This window comes from Suricata suricatta, chromosome 4 (assembly GCF_006229205.1).
Source record: "Suricata suricatta isolate VVHF042 chromosome 4, meerkat_22Aug2017_6uvM2_HiC, whole genome shotgun sequence".
Taxonomy (NCBI): domain Eukaryota; kingdom Metazoa; phylum Chordata; class Mammalia; order Carnivora; family Herpestidae; genus Suricata; species Suricata suricatta.
This window is the reverse complement of record NC_043703.1, coordinates 40,289,184-40,298,644: the sequence shown is the minus strand read 5'-3', so window position 1 is coordinate 40,298,644 and position 9,461 is coordinate 40,289,184.

Below are 9,461 nucleotides of genomic sequence, written 5' to 3'. Positions count from 1 at the left end.
GCTGCTTCATTTTTGGGGTATAGGAATGCAACTGATTTCTGTACATTGATTTTGTATCCTGCAACTTTACTGAATTCATTAATCAGTTCTAGAAGGCTTCTGGTGGAGTAGATTGGGTTTTTCATGTAGATTATCATGTCTCTGCAAAAAGCTAAAGTTTGACTTCTTCTTTGCTAATTCTGATGCCTTTTATTTCCTTCTGTTGTCTGATTGCTGATGCTAGGACTTTCAGCACTATGTTAAACAGCAGTGGTGAGAGTGGACACCCCTGTCGTGTTCCTGATCTCAGGGGGAAAGCTCTCAGTTTTTCCCCATTGAGGATGATATTGGCTGTGGGCTTTTCATAGACTGCTCTTATAATGTTTAGGTAAGTTCCTTCTATTCCGACTTTCTCAAGGGTTTTTATTAAGAAAGGGTGCTGTATTTTGTCAAATGCTTTTTCTGCATCTATTAACAGGATCATATGGTTTTTTTCCCTTCTTTTGTTAATGTGATGGATCACAAAAAAGATAAACAAATGGCCAATTAGCACACAACATATTCAAAATCATTTGTCACTGGAAAAAGGTGATTATCATGTCCTAGCAAGGATGTGGACCAACTGGAACTCTCATACAGTCTATAGCAGGCAAAAGTGAGAGAAAACGTATCAGTGGTAATCTGGAGTTGTGTGTGAATAGAGGTATTGATTGGAAAACCACACAATTGAACTTCTTGGTGACATATAATTGTTGTATATCTTATTTGGGATAATAATTAGACATACACATTTGTCAACTTATCAAACTGTACATTTAATGTGCGTGCATTTTACTGTCCGAAAAATGCACCTCTATAAGCTTGATTTAAGATGTGATAAATATTTAAAATGTCTAATTATGGGGCTTTTGAAGCGGTTTTAATATGTTCTTTATGTTTCATTAATTTTCATGTATACATATATTCCGCTTCAATTAAAATGAATATTCAATCAACATAAACTATTAATTTGAGCCATAATTTAATTTTTTAACTAAGCTAAATATCATCTTAATGATGTAGACAGTTGCAGTACTCAAAAACTTAGGTCCTGTGAAGAACTACATATGAGTGATTTACACAAGAAAGGTGACAGTTTGTGCTACACTTTAATTCATTCAAACATACATGAACCAATATGGGAGGAAGAAAAATGCACAGTATCAATTAGGGTATGTTTGCCACAGTCTTGGGTGTTATTCTACATTTTTCAGTCCGCAGGTAAAACATTAAGGTCTGACCTACTCTATGTCTGTACAAGCATTGATTTGTAACACCAAGTAAGACAGCACTATCAAAGAGCAAAGTCAAAGAGAAACATCAGCTCCTTGCAGAAGATAAAAGCTTTGTTGTTAGTCATCCTATTGATGGCCTCACTAATGTAGTTAACAACTAAATTTAGAAACTAAGCAGAAAGATTCATCCTCATCACATCTGCTCTCGTGATTATATTTCTTTGAAAGGGAGGCTGCTAATTATCTGGCATATTTGTACATTTACGATGTCTTTCTTTCTTTTTTCTTCCTTCCTATCTTTCTTCCAAATCTGTCTTTACAAAAATAAATATCAGAGTTAAATAGTATAACCTCCATCCACTAATAAAGCCACAGCATGTGTAGAATTTTAGGCAACCTTTTTCTATTTACTAATCAATCATCTACATTTTATTTTAAAAAATTATGTCTTTTATTTATTTTTGAGAGACAGAGAAGGACAGTGCGAGCAGGGGAGGGTCAGAGAGAGAGGGAGACACAGAATCTGAAGCAGGCTCCAGGCTTTGAGCTGTCAGCACAGAGCCCGATGCGAGGCTCAAACCCGCAGACCGTGAGATCATGACCTGAGCCAAAGTCAGACACTTAACCAACTGAGCCACCCAGGCACCCCAATCATATACATTTTAAAACTACAACAGAGAAAGCATAGAAATATATTTCAGAAACAAATTTACATATGCAACTAATTCATGTAATGCCCAGAAAGAAACACGTGCACATATGCCAATGTCATTGTCAAAATCCTTCAAAAATCATAAAGTGCTAAATTTACATAATAAATAAATACAAATAAATTGGTATTATCTCTTACCAGAAGCAGCAGCACAAAGCCGTTGTTTACCAAGTTTTAGAAGGTTTTCATTGTTCAATTATGAGATATTTTGGAGATGGAATGAAAACATTCACTGTATTAGCAAAGGTAAAATTATATTGGCTATCCCAAAAAGTCAAAATAAATTAGAAGATTTTGTGCAGAAAACCTGAAATTTTTCATTCATGTTAAAATTTGAAACAAATGCTGAACCACTATTCTGGGTAAGTGCTGTCTTTCAAATGATAATTTCTATTTAATGGTGTTTAATAACTATTAGTAACAGAGTTCATGTAAGACCTTCAAATCATCAAACACTATTATGGGGGAAGAAATCGGCATGTCAAGTAGATGAATCATTCCACTGTCAAACTACTCCAAATACCCTAGCTTTTGGAGGATGCTGAGGTTAGGATTTTTTTAAGGATTTGTGTGTTTGTTTTCCCTCAGTGGAACTGCAAATGTTTGCTACTCATACAAGTTTTTACTCCTAGGGTTAAGAAAAGAATACTTTACTTTCTATAAAAATAGCCCTTTTAACTCCAGAGGTCACTCTAGTGTCTTGAACTTGTATCTTCTAGGGTGTCTAAAGTGACTAGTGGTATGCCAGAGTAAACTTGGAATTGAATACTAAATTTTCAGAATTTTGCTAACATTTGACCACAGGTTGGTAGCTTGAAACTGAGCACGGCATAGTACTTTAAACCATACTAATTTTTTTTAAATGCCACAATCAGGCCTTCCCTCCTGCTGACCTTCAGTTGGTTATTAGTCATTTGTGAAGATACCAGTAATGATATTCCACTTCAAAAGTTTTTTTTTTTCAGAAAAAGGGAGAAAAGAAAGAGGAGAGGAGGAGAGGGAAGGATGGAAAAGTGGGAAGCAGAAGGACGGAAGGAAGGAAGGAAGGAAGGAAGGAAGGAAGGAGAGAGGGAGGAAAGAAGGAAATATGTAACCATTTAACTATTTAACCTATATTCTCAAAATTCTTAAAAACAACCTTTTAGTTTTGTTTGGTATAATTTGGAAACCCATATTAAAAAGTAAGACTTCTAAAAAATATTTTTGGAATATCAAATTAGTTTTTCAGTAGCATTTTCTTCATTTCCTAAATGATAATAAATTTTTTATACTCTGTAAACACTCTTTTTACAGAGGAGAAACTTGCACCAAATACATTTCAGAGTAGAAATTAAAAGATTTTCTATCAATAATCATAAATATCTTCATCCATAAGAATGAAGTGAACATTAGATATTGTGAATAAAGTCTCATTTAGAAAACTATAGTAGCTTTTTACATATATTTTCATGACCACTGTAGCAGTCTTCTATTTCTATTCATTACCTAGAAGTCCTCCCTTAGAATAAATTCTTTGACTACTGCCTGAAGAGCTCTACTAACAGGTTAGGTATTGTGATGTTACTACACTGTTTAATTTTTTCTTCAATACACTTCCATCATTGTAGGTTTGTAAATAACTCCAAGGATGTAAATATAAGGTCCTTATCTTATAACCACTGTCTCCCTTTCATTCAACATTTCTTTATACCAACATTTATTAGTGAACAGCTATTATAACAACCATTGGACTTGTTCTGAGAGAGACACCAACAATATATAGAAGGAAAAGCAATGGTTCATGAATTAAGAAATTGATATTTTAGATAGGAAAACTGTCAAGAAAATAGATGATCATATAGCAGGATTCAGAAATTAACTCACACTATAACTCAAAATCAGAATAAAATAAAGGTCTCTAATTTTTGCTTATTTTAAATTTACTAATTTCTCCACAATTCTCTCTCAATAAATCAGACAATAAATATTATCTAAATATCTTATCACATTCCAACATGTGGGATATGGCATGTGAATAGTACTCTTGCTTTGAAAAAAGAAAACACACTTAGCTTTGCCTCTATTCCTAAAATAAGGCCATTCATTCATTCATTCATTCAGGGGGAGGGCCATTCTTATGCATCCATATTGAAACAAGGGGTAGGGACAAACTGATTTTATTTTGGCAATTGGAGATTTACTGTCCTCTGTCACATACCTTTGGGGAAAAGTCCCTTCCTTGTATTGGCATGGATTACCCTGCAGGAATTCCTAGTTAATTTTGACAACTAATACTATTGTATTTGGTCCTTTTCACATTCTCAGGGACAGGTAGTGTCTTCTAGATGACTTGCTTCCACCTGGAATCAAGCTACCCTCAGGCTCTCCAGTATTCCTTACAGATCCAGTCTTTAGTAGGTCAGGCACACTGTTCTCTGTGGTTTCAGCTACACCTACTTGCATCCATTAATCTTTCCCTTTATATCACCATCCCTACAGGCTTGGACATGAGGCAAATTATTGCAGTTCCTCTATGCAATCTCCTTTACCACAAAGCATGCTAAATTCTCTCTAATAGCAACCAAATCTTTCCTCTAAACTGAGCCCATGTTATTCTGAATTGGGACTTAAATACTTTTCAAAAATTTTCTAAGATAAAAATATATTTGCAAACATGTTGTCTATTATATAATGTTGTTATTTAACATTACTGTCTACTTTTTCTCCTTGATTTTCTCTTAAACAATAGAAGCTTTGAGTTAACTTCAGTAAAGTATTCATACACAGAAAAGTTGACCAAAAAAAAATCTACCACTAATAATTTAAACCTGTACATAAAGATTGGTAATTGCTGGTAATCCAAACTGAAAAAAAAAAAAAGGAACCAAAAATTTCTCATAAAAACTAAATCCAAAGATAAATCCTGTAGGCTTGTTAGGACTTATTTAGGTTAAAAAAAAAAAAGATGTTTGGAGCAAAAATGGAACATCAAAATATGTACTAGTGCAGGAAAGCAAGAGAGTTATAGGAAAATACAAGCATTTTACTATGATGGACATATAGAGTCTAAGGAATGGAAAGAAAACAGTGAGGCAGGAGAAATAATAAGTAAGGCAAGATAAGAATATATTTGGGATATAACTATGACTGTATGTTGAAAAATCTAATAAAAATAAGCCTTTTAAGTAATAATATATTAAAATTATATTTAAAAAGTATTTTTGAAGGAAAGAGATGGATTTGGGCCAGAGAGAGGGAGTCACAGAATCGGAAGCAGGCTCTAGCCCCTGAGCTGACAGCACATAGTCTGATACAGGGCTCAAACCCACAAACTGTGAGATCATGACCTGAGCCAAAGTCGTCCACTTAACCAACTGAGCCACCCAGGCACCGCCAAATAACACCTATTTAAATGGAGTTGAAAACTACTGAAATCTCACTACATTTACATCTTTAATTGAGCACTTTTAAGTTAATTTTTTAAATATCTGTTTACTTTACACAATCTCACTTTAAGGGTAGGGAACATATTAGAACCATGATTTATTTTTAAACATTTCTCCTAAAACTATCAGTTAATAGAACCATGTCTCAGTCATCCTAACTGGAAAGCTTGGATACATCTTTAATTCTTTCTTTTCTCTGGCTCCTTACATCCACAAGACCAAACAATAACATTTAAGTGGAAGGAAAAATCTTTTCATATTCAGGTATACTTTCACATGAGACTTCACTGTACCCAGGAATAACCTTTGGATTCTTTAACCTACCATACAAGTTTCTTCACAATCAACTCCAACCTATTTTCCTTTTTATCATCTGCCATTCTTCCCCTGCACTCATTATAATCTGGGTCTCTGGCATTCGCTGAACATGTGCTACTTCATACTTCCATGCTTTTATGCATTCTGTTCTCTCATCCTCAAATGCACATTTCCCACATCTCTGCCCAGAGAATACAAACTTACGGCTTATGGCACAAATTAAAGGTTGTAAAGAATATACTTCTGGACCAGGCTGAATTAACACTTTATCCTCTGTGAAACTGCCACTTTGCACACACATAATCTAGTCTTTATTATACTGCATTATAAATGCAATTGTTTGCAACGCAATGTTTATTCACTGAGTGGTGTATTATGAATTGGAATGTACAACTTGTCCATTTTTTTTAGCATTATTCCTCATTTGGTCACAAAAGATCTTCGTACAAAATACTCGGTATATAATTATTATATTAAATTTTATATATTTATGATATCTAATAAAATTTGTAGATAGAGTGCACACTTGATATATTTTGATTTTAATGTAGCAACAAAATACCAATAAACAGCTAATTAGAGATTCTGGTTGACTTTAACATAAAAATTTCAGATTTGTTAAAGCTGTAAAGAAAGTTTAGAAAATCTAGCATTTAGCATTTAGAAGGGATTTACAGTTTCCACTCACGATACATTCACTTCTTACACAACACTCCAAAATCTAGGTAAGGTTTATTTGCTTTTTATTATTAAAATAATTTTTCTAGTTATCTTATCCTCTGATACCAAATCCCATTTTACAAAACATTGGATGAATCAAATGTCTGGGTTCATTTTTAAAACAAGAGTCATGTTCCTCCAATGATGAAATGTCAAGTTCTGTATTTCATACACTGTCAAATTTTTCATATTGCTTAAGAAAAAGGCCTGAATAAATACATAAACCATGTCTTAAACTCTAAAATTGAAAATTTATTAGACATCTAAAAGAGTGTGCCACTCACTGGCAATATTTTATCTTCACTCTGATATTTATAAAATGACTCAAAGAATTCTTATGTCATAAAAGTCTGACATAATAGAAAAAAAGAGTTGTTTAGTAAAAGACATGATAGAATTATGAGTGAGAGTAAGAATATATGTTAGGTACAGTTATGTCACTAATTCATTATGGCTTATGATTTACCCCATTTTACCATTTCATAAGGAGTTATGAGTGGATTGTCAGAAAATATTATACTACAATCACAAATCATTACAGCAATATTTATTGAGTACTGAGTTGTGAACACTGTGTTGTTAGAAACTTGTACATTTTCATTTTCACTAGTACACTGGTAAATTATGACAATCCAACCTTAGTAGTGACTTGACTTCATCCTTTTTTTTTAATTTTTTAATGTTTATTTTTGAAAGAGAGAAAAAGATAGATTGTGAGCAAGGGAGGGGCAGAGAGAGAGGGAGACACAGAATCCAAAGCAGGCTCCAGGCTCTGAGCCATCAGCACGGAGCCTGACCTGAGACTTGAACCCATGGACTGTGAGATGATTTGAGCTGACGTTGGACGTTCAATCGTTGAGCCACCCAGACACCCCGACTTCATGCTTTCTTAATCATCACAATGCCCCACATTGGTTTAAGTGCTTAGACTTCTACAGCCTTCCTGAAATCTTTACTTTCTGTTATCTCCCACTACATCCACTTTATGTATGCCCCATTTGTTTGTCTAAGTACGTCTCAAATCATGCATTCTTCTCCTCAATAACCTTGAAATCTCAATGTTTATCAAATCAGCTTACATGTAGTTAATGCTTTCAGCACGTGTCCACCACAATTTTTCTAGTATTTGAAAATATTTAACTTTGTTAGGTATTTAAGCCAGGTTTTGGGCAGCAGATCATTTTCTTCAAAGAAGACTATGCAGTGAATCCCGGTGAAAACATTGGAGCTCTGCTGGGTAAACAGAAATAATGCGGAGGATTTCTGCTTTAAGCAGATAGAGAAAAAGTAGCCAAATTTCTCTTCTCCCTGAAACAACTGAAAAGCTGAAAAAAACTATATGAAACAATAATGTGCAGGCAGTGACTCTTGAGAGATGGGAGCAAACTCTGCACTGCATTGAATAGTGCCCCCCCAAAGTCCATCCCACCTCAGATCTGTAGATGTGACATCATAGGAAAAGAAGGTCTTTACAGATACTATCAAGCTAAGATGAGGTCATGACTGCTGTCCCTAAAATAAGAGGGAAATTTGGATGCAGAAATAAATGGAGAGAGCACCAGGTGATGAAGAACGCAGAGATCAGATGTATGTTACCACAAACCAAGAGATGTCAAGGATTGTCAGCAATCACCTGAATCTAGGAGAAACAAGAGAGTATGCGCCTAGAGTTTTAGACTCTGAGAGCATTACCCTCCCAGATCTTGATTATAGCAACTTAAACTCTTTACCTAAACAACATAGCAAGCCATGAGCTGACAAAAATCCTATCAAACCTGTAAAAATAAATAAATAAAGTCCAAAATGAAGAGAAAAACAAATAAATTGAAACTGAACTAGAAATAATGTACATTATACAATTAGTAGGAAAGTATTTTTAAGAACATTATTAGACTTCTGTTCTGACATATAAAAAAAAGTTAGAAATCATCACTCCTAATTTTATAAAAAAAAAAACCTGACCAAACTGTAAATCAGTGCCTTCTCTGAGCTCTACCAGAGACCTGAGATCACCGTGTAAACCATAATGTTAAAATCTACTGAGACAGAAGAATCCAGAGAATCACAGCCAAGATCTGCTTAGCAGGAGCAGGAACTGTTACAGCAAGAAATTGATAGGAAACATTAAATGGTAATTATGATGAATTGCTGGAAACGGAGTACAGATTAGCGTGCAAGTGAAAAACCCTAAGGGGAGGTTCCTAACTCTCCTAGATTTTACCTGTGGAGACGCTGTGCTGTCATATGGAGAAATCTGAGGAAGAAAAGTTCTCGCTCCTGGCAGAGTTAAGGGGAAGAATAATAATGATGAAATACACTGAGTGTGTTCTCTATAGCAAAGGCCTACCCTGCAAGAGAAAAGACTTTACCAGATTTTTATCCCACTTGGAGGAAAGGCATGTTTCCAACTTCTGCCCTTGGGAGCTGTTCTGTCTCATCTAGTAGAAGAAAAGTGTTGAGAAACACTTGTGATGCTTACATGCCAGGGACACAGGCCAACAAAAGACTGAGATTTAATCACGATCGTAGAGCGCTTCCCCCGCACACGCACCTTCCCAGCACAGGAACAGGGCTCCACTACAAGCACAGAGTGCAGCTGGAAAACCTGCAATCTCAGAGGAGCACTTAGGGAAGCCCAGAATCAACGAGGAGTTGAGAACTAAGGCACTGGAGAAATGTCAAGCCTCTGGCACCTACAGCTACAACAAAATTAAACACTGCAAACTTCTAGTCAGATGGATATAAGACCTACCAGTAAGGGACGATTTACCCTACTTTCTATCACCCAACACACCAAGTTTTGCTTTCAGTAAGTAATTTCAAGGCATGTTAAAAGGAAAAAAAAAGTCTGAAACAATAGAGCAAGCATCAGAAACAGATTCACATCTGACACAGATGTCAGAGACAGGGAATTTAAAATCCACTATTTAAAATAACTATGATTAATATGTTAAGGGCTCCAACAGGGGAAAAATAGACAAGATGAAGGAACAGATGGGTAATTTAAGCACAGATGAAAACTCTAAGAAAAAA